The following is a 16,978-nucleotide window of genomic DNA, read 5'->3' as shown; positions in this document are numbered from 1 at the left end:
CTGCTATGGGTTCAGAACCCTTCTTGGAAATGCTTGGAGGCAGATACGTCTCTGACTTCATCATTTCCACGCTTGTGAGAGCTGAGACACTGAACATGCCATGTGCTACTTAACATTTCTATGGAAGTATGAGGCTATGCCTCTAACCAAATATAACCATACCAATATGTTCCTAAGTTACAACTAAAGGCATTGGTTTTATATATTAAGATTTGAGCTCTTCTATAAATGACTCTGCCACAAGCTTATAATAAACCTCTAGATGGGATTTGGCACATATGGGTAAGAGACTGTGAGTTTGTATTTTATTTCATGTTTTAAATAGCCCTGTGATGTCTCCATCGTATAGTAAGGTAGCAGGATAGAAAAAGAATCAGGAATAGAACGTAACCTTTATCTCAGAAAGCAGGGAAATGAGTATTTGCTTATATATTTAAAATATGCTTATGCAGGGGCTGAGGAGCTGGCTCAGTGTACAGCGCGTTTGCTGTGGCAGTGTGAAGAGCTGACTTCAGGTCCTCAGCATCCATGTACATGGTAGCTCATGTCTACATCTCCAGCATGGGTAGAGACTGGCAGACACTGGGGCCTTTCTGCATAGCAAGTTTAGCCAAAATACTGAGCTCCTTATGACAGCTCCAGAAGAGAGCTTATCAAAATAATAATAATAATAATAATAATAATAATAATAATAATAATAATGTGGAGTATGATAGAAGAAAGCACCTCATACCAACTTCTGCCTCCACATATACACAGATATGCGTGTGCACATGTATTCATGCGACACACACATACAAAGAGAAAAGAAGAAAGGGACAGGAAGACAGCTGATTGGGGGAGGGAGCTGATAAGAGCTTGGGACATGGGATAAAGAAGGCTGGGAGAAAACCTGACCTCCTTTAAGTAAGTAACCTTGACTACACCAAACCTAAATTTTAAAAGCATGTAGTCCTTGCATATCTAAAGCCATGTGCGGCAAGTTAATGAGCTACTTAGCTGAGAACCGAGGCAGCAAAGTGACCACACAAACAGAAGCTCTTCTGTGAGAATTCAGAGGAGCAGCCTCCAATGAGATGTCACCTCAGGACAAAAGCACCATTAAAAATTAGGCTGTTTGCAGTTATCACCTTGTTGGCAGTCGCTCTGCAATTTCTACTTCAAGGCTGTTGTCCATGTGTTTGGAGATAGCGCATATGAGGCGATGTTCCAGCTGTCTTGAGACCTGGGATTTTCAGCTTCTGAATAAGTGATGATGCAGAGGCATTGTGGGAAAAGACAAGACAGGCACCGAGACTTTGGGCTGGGATGTCGGTAAGAAGTCAGCAACCAGACTGAAAGCAGAGTACAGCAGAGGGTAAAGGAAAAACTGGGTGGGGAAAATGTGTACTTTGAAGACACTTCATAGGTTGGTGAGGTGGCCCAAGTGATAAAACCACCCAGCCAGCCAATCTGAGTTCAGTCCCTGGTACTCGCATGGGTGGAGGTACGAACTGACTCCTGTAGGTTGTCCTGTGACATCCACACAAGCACCCTGGCTTGTATTTCTCCCTACCACACTCAAAACACATGTCAGGGGCGTAATAGATGTACCAGTCAGTCATTGATACATGTGTTTCCTTGCTTAGTCCATGGTAGAGAACTAGACCCTGAACAAGTTCAAAGCAATTAGCTGAAAGATTATGATCAGAATGAAGTCCTGCACTTTCCATCGAAATTCATCATGCACCAACTTAAAGAGGCCCCCAGTGAACTTTTCAAAATGGGGCACCTCCAACAGCAACAAGAAAATGGCCACAACAGATGAAGACTGGCTAAATATGGTTAAACCCGTGAAACAAACCTCCTGAACGCTGTCAGAGAATCCGTACTGCAAATAATTGCTTTTGTTTGTTTCTAATCTGTGTTTGGTGGGTTTTTGCTTCTCCCCAGAGAGACATCAGGGAGTCTAACGGGCTCCAGGTCCTTCGTATGAACACAAAATAGCACTAGAAAAACCAGGAACGTTAAACTCAGGCACAGGGCAGGAAGCAGTTGGTAGCCTGGTGATCTTTTGCTATCGGAAGAACCGGGCTTCACTGGAATCCTCCAGACTCCTGAGAACCGTTTCTCAGTCATCAGAATCCATTCTTTCTGGAAGATGTCGCAGGTCCTTGGCAAAGGCGTTTCTATGAAGCCACGTCTTAAGTTTGTTCTGGTAACTGCCACAAGGAAACGTTTCCTAAATTGTTCTATGCCTAGATATAACATTAAAAGTTTGAACTAACACCGACTATTGAGTTGTGTTGAATCTGACTCCCTTCTTGCTTTCATGTGGACCATTTCTCTGCCAGCTAGGGCATTTGCAAAAACCCCCACTCGGGAGCTCAGGCCGGCATCAAACTCGACATGTAGCCAAGCATGGCTGTGAACTTTCCATCTTCCTGACACTCCTTACCAAGTTTGGGGATCATATATATGTGCCACTCCCGCTCCTGACTTTAACATACTAATTTTGAAAACAAACAGTAATGAATAAGAATTTACCCTGTCTCTATTCTCTCTGTGTGTCTGTGTCTCTGTCTGTCTGTCTGTCTCTCTCTCTCTCTCTCTCTCTCTCTCTCTCTCTCTCTCTCTCTCACACACACACACACACACACACACAGGAGTAGTAGATGAAGAAGCATTTATTGTGACAGGAAAAAATAACCAAAGTAGTAAGGAAAGAAAGAATGATTGCATTCTAGCACCCCCTGGACAGTTCCTAAATCAGTGTGAGTACAGCAATCAATCACCGAAGGCCGCTCACAGAGCAGAAGAGAAGACAGTGGTAGACGTCCTGCTTGTGATGGAAGTCATGTACTATTGCCAACTAACAGGGCATACAGCAGGTGCATAAACATGCACAATGGGAATCCAGTTGGCCAAACGCTGGGCATCCAAACAGTCCTGAGATGTGAGGAACTAAGAAATGACTCAGTAGCTGTCACTGACGTCACAGAACAGCTGGGCAAACTATGCTTTAAAAGTGACCTCTTTCAGAATCCAGACTGAGTGACTCAGAGATTCACTTGACAAAATATATAATGGGAGAGATGGGCAAGATAGAGGAAAGGCAGTAGACATTAAAGGAAGGGTGTGATGACTGGGAGCCTCTCTGTTCATACTATTCTGTTTCATCTCGAGAGGTATAAAAGTTAATTATACAAAATGACAACAGCCGGGTGCTGGCACGCACCTAAGATGGTGGAGGCAGAAGAATCAGGCACCTGTTAGGTTCAAGACCAGTCTGAGCTACATAAGACTTTATGTATACATGAATGAATACACAGATATGTTTAAAGCTGAAAAACAAAACAAAAACACAAAGTAAAAACATAACCAAAAACTCCTTGAAGGAGAACGAAGTAAATATTTTCCCCAACTGCTAAGGTAAGATATAGCCAGAATGCATGACTGGGAGCAGGGGGCAGCCTAACTTTTGTTCCTCAAAGTCAAAGTTTATTTGTGGACATTGCTCCTCAGGACTCAGCCACAAAAGTGGAACCATCTTTCCTTGATTTTGTGACAATCACAGCCTTAGTACCAGCCTCCTCCTGTAAGTCTGTCTGTCTGTCTGGACTCTAGCCTCCTCCTATAAGTCTGTCTGTCTGTCTGTCTGGACTCTAGCCTCCTCCTGTAAGTCTGTCTAGCTGTTCCATATTTAGCCTTCACCCCTCCCAACTCCTCACAGCACAGAGACTTTTCTGAGTTTCCCAGTTTTAATTTTAAAAGAAACATTGTTTTTCAGTGCCAAGTGTCAAAACTGGGGCTTCCTGAATCCTAGGTAAGAGTTCTACCAGTGAGCTCCAGCACACAGCTGGATCCCATTTAAACACTTCACAATGCCCTTCAGAGACTTTACCAGAACTTACCCTACCAGTGAAGGATGCCACTTCAAGCACTCTTAGATGTCCTCTCAAGATACTTGCAAAGTTTTCTCTTTTCTAGGGACCATTGCAGCCTGTGACCACACGGAATGATCTTACCATTTGCTGCATGGGGCTCTGACTTGAGTGACTTGGCTTGAGTGTCTTGGCTTGGCTCTCTCATTCCTAGGGTTCCCTGTGAGCCACTTTACTACCTGTAAAAGTCCAATCAAAGCTTCACCCATCGACTACCCAAATGTGAGGTGAACAAGGATGTGGCAACATGTGAACACTGGACATGATAAAGTCAGTGGGAAAGCCTGCCCCTTAACCCTACACAAAACTACAGAAAGCCGAGTAAAACTGAGAGCAGGAGAGGTGGCCTTCCCCAGGCAAGAGCACAGAGGCCAAATAAGTGGTCAGCCCTGAAACATGCATACGAGTAACATAACACAGACTGAGCAGGCCGTATTTAGGAATATATGTGTGTGTGTGTGTGTGTGTGTGTGTGTGTGTGTGTGTGTGTGTGTATATATATATATATATATATATATATATATATATATATATATATATATGCATATACATATATACATGCAATAACAACAGAGGAAGAAGCCATGAATTTGGAGGAGAGTGGGGAGGACATATGGGAGGGTTTAGAGTGAGGAAAGGGAAGAGAGAAATGGAATAATTATAATCTCAAAAATTAAAAAGTATGTAAAACATTCAAATCTCATGCTGATAATTGCCCACAGTACCTCCTCCAGTTATTTAAGGGTTAGTAGAGTTTTTCTTCCTTTCCATGAACCCTTTCTTCTCCCATGCCTTGTCAGGTGCATCATGCCTTGTCAGGCTGGTGATCAGGTCACTGTTTCTCATCAGACTTCTTGAACACATGCATTGTGATGGCTTGCATATATTTGGCCCAGAGAGTGGCACTGTTGAGGGTGTGTCCTTGTTGGAGTAGGTGTGGCGTTGTAGGCGTGGGCTTAAGACCCTCATCCTAGCTGCATGGAAGCCAGTCTTCCACTACAACTTCAGATGAGGATGTAGAACTCTCAGCTCTGCCTGCAGCATGCCTTCTTACATTCTGCCTGCTCCCACCTTGATGGTGATGGACTGAACCTCTGAACCTGTAAGCCAGCCCCAATTAAATGTTGTTCTTATAAGAGTTGCCAAGGTCATGGTGTCTGTCGCAGCAGTAAAATCCTAACTAAGACATTCATCAACAGCAAACACCTCAGGAGCCACGGGGCAGACTGAGCCCTGTGCTCCCCTTCAGACTAAATTTAGGTCATGAAGGAGGTGATGGGGTTGTGGAGAGCTCAGATTCAATTTCCTTGTACTGGACTCTAAACAGCATCTTAGTTCTAGGGCATTAAATCCTGAGCCTGGAGGAAAATCTTTACCTCCCGTGAGCTTCAGGATGCAGTGGGCTTGGGCTTCGGATTGTGGGGTGGGAGCCCAGGGTTTCTTACTGCTCCCTCGCAGCTAACCCCACTGAAGCTGTGACCTTCAGTGACTTCCACCCTTCCAGAAGCATTTTCCTTTCCTTTCTAAACAGCAGCAATGACAGCACAGATTATCATGTCCCTGAGGCCCTAATCACATTCTCATTTCAAACCCTAGGCACAAGCAAATCTTCAGAAAACAATACTTTTTTCTCATACACACACACACACACACACACACACACACACACACACACGGAGGTAAGCAACTTGCACAGTAGGTTCTTGCATGACTTGTGTTCCTATTCTTCAGAGGATCACCTTGTATAGGAGGAGCTAAGGTGGGAGGAGTAAGGAGAGGAAGAGGAGGAGCTAGAGAGGGCAGACATGTAGGAGGATGAAGAGTTATACAGGTATGGAGAACAGTCGCGGGTAACAACTTATATTTAGGTTAGCTAATTGGAAAACAACTCTAATTGTATGGGCATATTGTTATTGAGCATTACCAAACATATAAATCCTTTGATTAATATTTAAACATTAGAGTCTCATCTTTCTATCATGCCCGTATAGATGCTGGGATGGTCTGGGCAATGCCCAGCCTTGCGGAGACAGCATGGAAGATCAGGAGAGCCATCTCCCAAGCTGGCATCTCGTGGGCGACAGGGCTGGTGTTTCTGGCTGGCTGTTTCTAGCTGTGGCACTCATGTGGCCTCTGGCCATAGAACATGGCAGCTGAGCTAGGCAGAGCCACCACAGCTTAGATAGCCTGCTTGACCGGCGGCCATATTAAATAATTACTTCAACAACCTTGCTTACCTGTAAACAGCACAACTCTTCCTTCAGCTTTCCACGTCTCATAATTGACGTATAAATTTGTTACTTATCTCATTGCTATAACAAAGTACCTGACAAAAGCAACGTACAGAAAGTAGGGTTTGTTTCGGGCTCACTGTTTAAGGCTCAATCCATCATGGCAGGGCAGTTACAGATGTCACAAGTGTGAGATGGCAAGTCACATCCCACCGTAAAGAAGCAGCGAGCAGTTAATGCTTAATGCTCAGCAGGCCAGGGGCTCCATCCCACGGCATGGTGCTGCCCACTTTAGAAGTTCCATTGCAGAAATATCCAGGGGTTTATCTCTTAGGGGATCCTAGACCCCAAGCGGAGAGAGTGTTGACGGTCACAACCCATGTGCTCAGAGACTCTTCACTGGGCTGCAGGCGTTGTGCACAGAGGTATTGCTGGGCTTCCATCCCTTCAGCAGGTGACTCTTCACACATTATTGCTTCTGCTTGTGTGCAGCCTTGCTAACGAGATCAAAAGCTCTCCAAGGGCAGGAAGTATTCTGACTGTTGCTAACCCTCTAGTGCAGAGCTTGACACTCAGACGGCACCCAGCACACATACACCCAGCAAGTAAGCATGTGGTCATGTCAAAAGCATCAGGAGGACAATTCCTAAGAAGCACCCGCAGCAATGACAACAGCATTTCCTTAAACCCTCGTATCTGCCGGTGAGCGTCCTCTCCTTACAGTCTCACACGCGAAGCCACCGTCCTGACATCACTGCTTCCTGAGATTCACAATCTCGCAAATGAGTTGCCACCCAAACACTGTAAGGATAAAAACAGTTTCCGTCTTACAGAAAATGCCACGATGAATGCTAGAACAAACGTCCCACTGATGGGACAGAGAGGTGGGTGTCATAAATATTCTGAGATTGCAACAAAATTTATGCTACAAAGAGTATCATCAAGTCCTGTACAAGTACACACACACACACACACACACACACACACACACGCCGTGACATGTGAGTACACACACACACACACACACACACACACACACACACACATATAATTTGAATAAGCAGATTTTAAGTTCCCATTGAGAGTCAACTGGGACACAAGGAAAGATATTGCCCTGACTAAAATGTCCCTTCCAGATTCTCTAGAGGCAACTGACTTTATCACTAGTCACCAGCAATGAATAACTCCTCTTAGTGTGTAATAATTCGTTAGAAAGAGTACTGGGACCTCAATTCCAGAGAATCAAAATTTAAGATCGTGGAGAGGGATATGGTATTGCGGAAAAAAAAAAAAAAAAAAAAAAAAAAGCCCCATCTTAGAAGATGTGTGATTTTTTTTAATTCATTCAACAAACCCACGCTACAGTTCTACCAGCTCCTGCAAGCCAATTATTCACTCAATTATCAGCATCTTACATTCCAATAGAAATGGACACGGACATACCACGGCATCTTTGAACTTGTGGCAACATAGAGCCAATAGGGGAGCAGCCCCCTTCCTGCAGCCCCGCCCAGCCCAGCCCAGCCCAGCCCAGCCCAGCCCCGCCCAGCCCCGCCCAGCCCAGCCCAGCCCCGCCCCGCCCAGCCCCAGCCCAGAGGACTGGACTCTCTCCTGCTCTCAGTGCACTTCACTTTGAGTTCTTCCCTCTTTCTCCCTCAGGTTTTAGACCTGTTGGCATGGCTTCAAGAGCAGCCGCAGCAACTTGAGAAGCATAGGTAGACAGGTTTTAGCTGGCTGGCTGGCTGGCTGGCTGGCTGGCTGGCTTCTGTAAAGATGTCCTCATCACCACGCTGCAGGCAGGCTCATCTGGGGAGCTGACGACATCCACAAATCCTCAGGTTTCACCTCCCAACAATGAAAGCTGACTCTTGAGAGCTGAGCAGACAGTTACTGCTTTTAAGTTACCTAGGCTTTTTATTATATAGTCAGGCTTGGGAAACACAGCTCCAAAAAGTTCATTCCGAGTCACAGCAACTGGGTGCATGCCACCTTGTCTCCAGGGCTTGCTGGTTCAGCCATGTGTGGCCTAGGTACACAGACATCTCTATAGGAATGGCCTTCCTCAGAAAACCTTACACTATCAGTGGACCAAAAGTAACTTTACCCTATCTAGTTATCACCTCCAAGAACACAGATATGAGCAAGTTTATAACCCTTATATTCTAAAACAAACAGATAGATAGATAGATAGATAGATAGATAGATAGATAGATAGATAGATAGATAGAAGCAGGGAAGGGAGGGGAGGGAAGGAGAGGGGAGGGGAGAGGAAAGGAGGGAGAAAAAGAAGAGTGGAGGAGGGGCCTGTTTAGGCGCACTTGCCAAAGAGGTAGAAACAGCACAGTTTGGCACGCTGGCCCCAACATAAATGCTAGGCCTGTGTAGCAGCCCACCTGTGATCACAGCACAAGGGATATAAATCGGAGATCTCTGAAGCAAACTGAGTAGTTAGACTAGTTTAATCAGCAAGCTTTGGGTTCAGATGAGAGACCCTGCCTCAATATATAGGGTAGAGTGATCCAGGAAAATAACCAATGTCAACCTCTGGCCTCCAGACACATGTGTCATACATGTATGCCCCTACACAGGCCAACACACACACGTATATATTCAGGGAGTAAAAAAGAAAATGGAGAACACTCTCACCCATACCTTCCTTACCTAACTCAACTGGTTCCCTGGGATCTTCAGGAGCCTTGTGTGCTGCTTGAGGCCTGTGCTATTACTACGATGCCTTAGGGTTTCCAGAGTGAATCTCACGCAGTGGTACAACTGTTGTTTCTTTGTTCTTTCCTTTTGCTCCTAACTAGCTCTCTGGCTCTGCTTCTATTTGTGTTTCTGGATCAGATCTGGCCCCAGATGATGTTTGACAAAGGTGCTAACGGCTCCCTACTTAGCGCTGAGTGGACAGAAACAGAAATTCTGGTCTTGTTAGGTGGCAGATCATGAAGAATCCCGGTTGTCTGTTATTTCTGTAATTTGGGGATTCTGAAATCTTTATTTATGAAATGCTAGCATAAACATTCCGGATGTGTTTTTGCAAATATTCTAATCTTTCAACAAGATTCGGTTTATAAGGAACCATCAGCCCCTGAGGTAGCTCTTTGAAAAGACCTATGCTGTTTGAGCATCAGACAAAGACTAACTGGGGACAAACCCTGTCCCTGGCCTCCCCCTCCCATCCTGGGAGTGGGTCCTGTTGGCTATTATACAGAACACAGTCTTTCTGTGACTTCAAGACCTTCAAGGATATTCTCATTCCCTAGACCAACTAGAAAGGCAGTCAGCCAGTTGAGGTCTGCCGAGACTGTAATCATTAGCTTTATGTTTGGTGTTTGTGGGCTCTTACTGTACTTGGGAGACTGAAGCTGCTGGTTTGTGTGCAGTAAAGCCAAATCACACAGTAAACACACACACACACACACACACACACACACACACACACACACATTGAGGTTTGGTCTGTGGCTATATAGTGTAATGCTAAATACTAGCCCCAAAGTCTGGTTGCCCCTAGAGATGAGGAAATCCCATATATACCAAATGATTCTATACAACTTTGCTCCGTAATTTAAAACTATTAGTTGAATAAAGATGTCGACAGCCTATAGCTGGGCAACAGCAGAGCTTTGGTTCTCGGGCTTGGGGTCTAGGGCAGAGACCACAAGAGGAGGAGAGAGGAGAGAAGAAGATACCATGGGGTAGTGAATCATGAAAACGTGCCACGAGTACTGACCAGTTGGAGTAAAAGTGGCCCAAGCAGAACATGGCAACTTATTTTATGGGGTTATTGACAGGGAAGTAGACAAAACAGCATAGAGGGTTGGTACCTGCCCAGCTCCAATACTGTTAAAGCTTATTATAAATATAAAGGTTTTGTGTCTTTTATTTGGGAACTAAATGAACCAAGGTGGGGTGGAAAAAAGCACCGATTAATTTTTACCACACCATACACATACACACACATGTGCGCGCACACACATCCACATGCATGCATAACTGTTGAGATTTTTCAAATATAGATGCAGTGTATTTTAATCACATCCTCCGCCTACCCCCACTACCAATGCCCCCACTCCACGTGCTGCCAACCTCAAGTCCTCCTCTTTAAAAATTAATACACTGCGTCTAATTAGAGCTTTCCAGATATGCATACATGCAGAGCTCTCCTCTGGAGCATGGGAAGTCCACAAATGGTCATGACATCAAAGAAAACCTAGTCTCTCCCCCTGCCCAGAAGCCCTCCCCTCCTCATGCTGGGATCTCTTTTTGCTTAGTCATGTACAGGTAAGCATGGTGGCTGTGGGTTTATAGGTGAACCAGTTGTGGTATCTCTTTACATAAGACTACACTCCACAATTCTGCCTCCCGTCGCTCAGCTATTAAATCCTCTCTGTCCATTTTTATATGATATTCCCTGAGCCTTGGGGTTTTTCTTTTCTTTCCCCTTCCTTCCTTCCTTCCTTCCTTCCTTCCTTCCTTCCTTCCTTCCCTCCTTCCTTCCTTCCTTCCCTCCTTCCTTTTTTCTTTGTTGATATTACTGAAAATATGTCTTACTCTCTAGCCCCAACCTAGAATTCACTATGTAGCTCAGGAAGCTTACTATGCAGCCTCAACCTCACAATTCTTCTGCCTTAGCCTCCCAGTTTCTAGAATAACAGGTGTGAGCCTAAGCCACACCAGCCCTCTGTTTCTCTTCTTGAAAGTTAAAAGTAATCACCATTCTTTGCGGTGCTCATTAATTTTTGTTTCTCTTCTCTATTTTCCTCCAGCCCTTGGAAATGCTCAGAGACAGTTGGGAAAACCATTCTTCTCACTTGTACCCACTGGATGAGCGGGCGGATCTCATCCCAGAGAACAACTTCTAACACAGACTCAGTCTGATTTAGCGGACTACTTGATCAGCATACAGAAGCTAGGGGCTCACGGACACACAACACACATACGCATGTAAAATAATTTAGAAGCTTAAAATAAATTTTAAAGTAATAACAGAAGGCAGAAAATCCAACTTAATGCTTTCATTGTGATGGTTGTTTATGAAGAAAACATCAAAGGTTGCTGAGTCAATGTATTAAAGAGTCAAAAATAATGTGCTTGTTTACAGGTTACAAAACAAAACAGGGAGGTGAAAGGATTTAAAACACCAAGAATGCCGGGCGGTGGTGGCGCACGCCTTTAATCCTAGCACTTAGGAGGCAGAGGCAGGCGGATTTCTAAGTTCGAGGCCAGCCTGGTCTACAGAGTGAGTTCCAGGACAGCCAGGGCTACACAGAGAAACCCTGTCTTGAAAAACAACAACAACAACAAAAACAAAACAAACAAAAAAAAACCCACAAAGAATTTTAGTTTGTATCTGGTCTACAAACAGACCTTTATAGGTATGCATTTTTTTTTTTTAATTTAAGCATAGATGTTTCTTATTTTCCACTTCTTTTTCAGTGCTGTGGATCAAACTTAGGGCGATGTGCATGATAAGCAAGCCATCGCCCGCTGATCTGCATGACCTTCGGTTCAAGCTCAACTCTAATGGAAATAGTCACTTACAACATGTTTCTGATTATGTTACAAAGTAAAAACAATATCCTAATTCCTTCAAAAATTAGATTGGTTTTCTCAAAGAAAGCCTAATTAGTCTTGGTATTTAGAAGTTTTCCTAAGTCAAGAAAGCTATTGTTATTCTACAAAACATAAAAAGATTTGTCTAACTAAATAATTGTATCACTAATGTTCTTTAATTTTAAAGGCATATTTGTCGTGGGCATGGTAGCCCACACCTCTAATCCCCACAGAGACAGGGGCGAGGAGGTCTCAAGGGCCATGTCAGTTTTGACTACACAGTAAAACCCTGTCTCACAAAATCAGGGGCTAGGCATACAACTCAGGGTCGAATGCCGCCAGCCTGGGTGAAGTCCCAGATCCCAGTCCCTGCACCACACAATGTCTAGCTGTCGTAAAATTTTACAATTATATCTTATGTAAGTGAACACACACACATATGAAAGAAATAAATGTGCAATCCCAGTTTTTATTGAGCTAACTACTTTAAAGTGTACAGGTCAGTGGCATTTATTACACTCAGGATGTTGTATGGTTGCACAAGGCCAGGTTCTACTTCCACGGCCCCAAAAGAGAACCACATACACACTGCACAGTCACCCCTCCAGTCGATGCTCTCTACCTGTTAGCTACCACAATGATCCCATACCAAGCTTTGGGGACTGGTGTTTGCTGAGTACTTCAATCGAGCCTGCAGACGATCTACCCATAAGCAGAATTGACCAGTCACATGAAGCTCCATAGACAACTTGATAGAAATCACCAAATGATTATTACATCACATGCACTTTCCTCTTCTGTACAATCCAGCCAACATTTTTTTCTGTACATCCTACCCAGCATGGTTTTTTGTTTGTTTTTAACTATTATTCAGTTATCTTCGGGGCTGTGACGTGCTATCTGACTACCAACGCTGAGCTCTGCTCTGTGTGCATTTCGGCTGCTTATAACTCTTCTCTGGAGAAGTGTCCAGTGTAAGTCTTATGCAGTCATTTAAATAGAAGTATCTTTCTGTTGCTGGCTTCTAAGAGGGTGTCACATTTCTGTGATGCTCCACCCTTATTGGATATTTGAATGCAAATATCCATACATATACAATACATGTACGTATACATATACAATATAAATGTGTATTTAGTCTGTAGGTTACTGTCTCATTTCCTACGTAATATACTTTGATGAAAAGAGGTTTTAACTTTAATAATGTCCAATGTCTTTCTGTTACATCTGCTTTCTTGTAAGGAGTCAATGCTATCTACAAGGTCAGGAGGCTTTGCCCCTATGTTTTCCCCAATAGTTTTTGCGGTATCCTCTTATATTTAGGTTATTTTGCCTGGGATTAATTTTGTATATGTTCTGAAGTATAAGGCAACTGCACTGCACTTGTCCCCTCACCTCGAGTTCCACTTATTTCAAACATCATTTCCCTCATTAAGTAGCAGTCTGACAAACTTTGTCCACGGTATCTTAGTTAGTGTTTTCAGCATCATTAGTGAAGTTAAAGGCTTTGACCTAATAGGAAATTGAGTTATTGGTATCTATTTTGCATGCCTGGAACTCTATTCATATACTGTTGTAAATAGCCTCAGCCTCGGGTTTTGATGGTAGTTCCACTCGTGGGAGGGGCTGCAGAGGAGGAGTGAATCTTGTGAACCTTCTGTCCAATTGAATTTGTAAAATAAAGGCTGGAGCCAGTGATTGGGCAGTAGAAGGGGAAGTGGAGAAAAAGGCTTAGGGGAGGAGTTGGAAGGGGAGGAGTCAGAAGAGGAAGTTGACAGGAGAGAGGCTACGGAGAGGAGGAGGAGCCAGAGGTGGAAGGACAATGGAGGAGAAGAACGTGGCCTAGAAAAACCGCAAGTTGTAAGGGATCTCATAGCTGGGGAACAGAGTAGTGCAATGGTAAATCTGCCCAATCTAGGCTTGCAGTTTATAATCATAAATATTGAGTTGTGTTTTCCTTGGCCAGACTTATTTGGGTCAGAGATTTACCACAACAATATACAGTATCAGTTAGTGTGGGGAGCCGACAGAAGGCAGCTATCATCCTTGCAGCCATCTTGAGCCATATACCCTGACAAGAGACTTGATTACAACAGCCTACAACAGCTGAGCACACTCTGATAACATCTTGTTTTAGATACCCTGGATTTTCCCTTGGGTGTGTGAGATTAAAGGTGTGTGACTTAAGGGCGTGACTTAGAGATTTAGAGACAAGACCTAAGGGCATGACTTAACGGCGTGGCTTAGAAGTGAGACATATAAAAGTCAAGAGGCAGACAGAAGAAATTATTATTAAGTATTAGGCACTTAGAGTAGGCACTTGAGACTCGAGACTAGAACTTGGAACTTGAAACTTGGAACTTAGAGGCACTAGGGACTAGGAACTAGGGACTAGGAATTCAAGACTTGAGACTTGGACTAGGAAGAGAGACTGAAGAATAAACGGGATTGAATCGCACTCTATCTGGTCTTCATTCCTCAAGTCCATCCTCACTCTCTCTTGCTGAACCCCAACCAGCCTGGGGCAGTGCAGGCTCTAACAATTTATTTAATTGCCCAAGGCTTGTGGCAGTGCAGGTTCCAACATTGATAGAGTGGCTCTTAACATTTTTGGCACCTAACGTGGGGCAGCTCGGGCAGCAACAAATTAGCAGTTTGAAACTTGGTATACAAGGTTCTGTAGGGAAGTATGCTTCTGGTCAGGCCTGGCAACCTCACCAAAATCCCAGAACCCAGCTCCTGCAACTTGTCCTCTGAGTGGCATTCCTGCCACTGAAAGTAAACAAAGTAACATGAATAATTTATTAGCTGATCATATAAATGTATTCCTCTAAGATTTATTAAACATATGGAGAGATAAGGTATTTTTTAAAGGGTAGGTATAATTTAGTTTGTTTTAAATCAAGTCACCTGGCCATTCCTGATAACATTGCTGATAGTAACAATGCCAACAGGAAGACTTCAAGCACGATGCAAGTGTATTGAGAATGAAGAGTAAACAGCTCTGAAGGCCTGTGTGCAGAGATTCTGAGACAGACAGGAGGTGTTACTTTTCTAACTAGCACAGTGACGGTCAGTCACAAAGTGAAAAAGTCTTGTGACTTGGTTAACACAAGTTACTAAAAGGAAGATAACTGAATAAGAATCTGGGTCTCTTTCTGTTAAGATGGCTAATTGATCCTTAAGTACATACAATGGTCTTAACAAAAAGAAGGCAGAATCATCTGTGGGTAGCTATTGGGCCTTTCTTACCAAAACATCCTGCAGCTCGCTCTGTGTTATGCTTTTGAACTCCTCTGCACGGGCCTTCAGTTCTGAAAAGGTTTGAGTGTTTAGGAATCAGTCTGGACTTCCTTTCAATATCACGTGAACCCATTCCTTATCCAGAGCCATTTGTGACAGGCGCCCACAACATCCAGACTCTGACAAATCCGTCATTATCTTTCCCAAGTTCAGACCTCAAAATCCAAAGACAAGAGTGGTAGTGGTATCTAAACCTAAGTAGTCATTGCTCTCTCCAGATGGTCACTGAGTAACTAGTGTCGACCTCGTCTAATTAAAATAAAAAAGCATCACAGAAGTAACCTCAAATTTTCCAGTTTGAATAAATATCCTTATGTCCATAACGTGAAAACCGAAGATGACAAAGAAACACTAGGCCTCTGGTTAACCACATGAGTCAAATGGCAGGGCCTGGGTACTGTGACGTTTCATGTCAGCAAGACTTTATGTCCCTGATTTGAACATGAGTAAATAAAAACATAGTCACGGCTGTCTACAAGTAGGTTAATTTGTAAGGACTTTTGATTGTCTTTATGAATGCTTGTTAATTTACGACCTTCAGAATACACAGGGGCTTAGTACACATGCCGGAGATGGGACAGCATTGTTTATGTGTTCCTATCCCTGGGACAGCATTGTTTATGTGTTCCTATCCCTGGGACAGCATTGTTTATGTGTTCCTATCCGTGGGGGTGAGCATTTAGCTAGACCCTAATAAGTTCATTGCTTATTGCACTTAATTTTTTTTTGTTGTCACCACATTCTGATATTGTGGCTATTACAATAAATAGACAGACCCTAGAGGTTCATTATCCATAAATATTTTCTGCATTTTCCTTAAATGTACCTAAAGGCCCTAGCTATAAAGAACAGATTAAAAGTGAATGTGACAGAAATAAGGAGAATATTGGTGGAGAGCTGATTGAGGGACTGTTGGAAACTGGATCTGCAGGAACAGGCTGGCAGCCCACACCCCAATTATAAGGGGTACCCCTTCACTACAGACTGTGAGATGGCTGCATGTGGGTCCCAGACAATCCTCACAAAGCAAGGCCTTCGTAGAAACAGACTGTTTAGTCTGAGATCACCCAAGCACAAATCAATTCCCGAGGACCAGATGACTAACAAGAACTCGCTTAATTCTGTCCACTGTTCTATTTAAATGGACATAGGAGGAAAAACCTCTCCTTTCTTTGTATCTTAGCACCTACCCTCAACTTCTCAGGCTGCAACCCTCAAACTGGCTAAAACCTCCTTTAGTGGTTGTTTTATTCCAACTGAACCTCAGAATTTGGGGAGAGTTTTTTCTCTGAAAAATATGAATCTACATTATCATGCATAAATCATAAGGGAAATTCTACTTTAAATGTAATGATTCTTTTACAAAATCATTAAGAAATCACTTCATGCACAAAACAGAGCGACAGCAGCAGTGGATGAGGGCTCTGCCAAACGCACTCCTGGGCTCTTCTTCATCCTTTGTCACTTATTCTGTTTTTAAATATTTGTCATTAAATCTGTTTTTATGTTGTGATATCTGAGTATATACCACATGTGTGCAGGTGCCCATAGAGGCCAGAAGAGGGTCTCAGGTCCTCGGAAGCTTGACAGACTATTGTGAGCTTCCCGATGCCTGATGTGGGTGCTGGGGACTGAGCTCTGGTCCCCTGGGAGAACAGCAAATGCTCCTAACTCCTGAGTGACTGCTCCAGTCCACCGCCCCTCCACTCGTACAACCAGAGCAGTATTTGCATAGGTACAAGGAGAATATGTTTTTTTTTCCAAACTGTATAACTGAATAAGTCAAATCCATAGGCACAAAACCTCCTCTGATTGGGTGAGGCAAACCCAGAGTCCACATTTCACGCACAAAGACAAGGTCTGCAGTAAATTCCTGGAAATATGGCCAATGCTCTGCACTGCTCCTCTCCCATTCCACCATCCCCCCCACCACCACCACCCCACCCCACCCTGACCCAGGCC

Source organism: Arvicanthis niloticus, chromosome 10 (assembly GCF_011762505.2).
Source record: "Arvicanthis niloticus isolate mArvNil1 chromosome 10, mArvNil1.pat.X, whole genome shotgun sequence".
In the NCBI taxonomy this organism is placed as follows: domain Eukaryota; kingdom Metazoa; phylum Chordata; class Mammalia; order Rodentia; family Muridae; genus Arvicanthis; species Arvicanthis niloticus.
The sequence above is the reverse complement of the archived record's forward strand: the minus strand, read 5'-3'. Positions refer to the sequence as shown.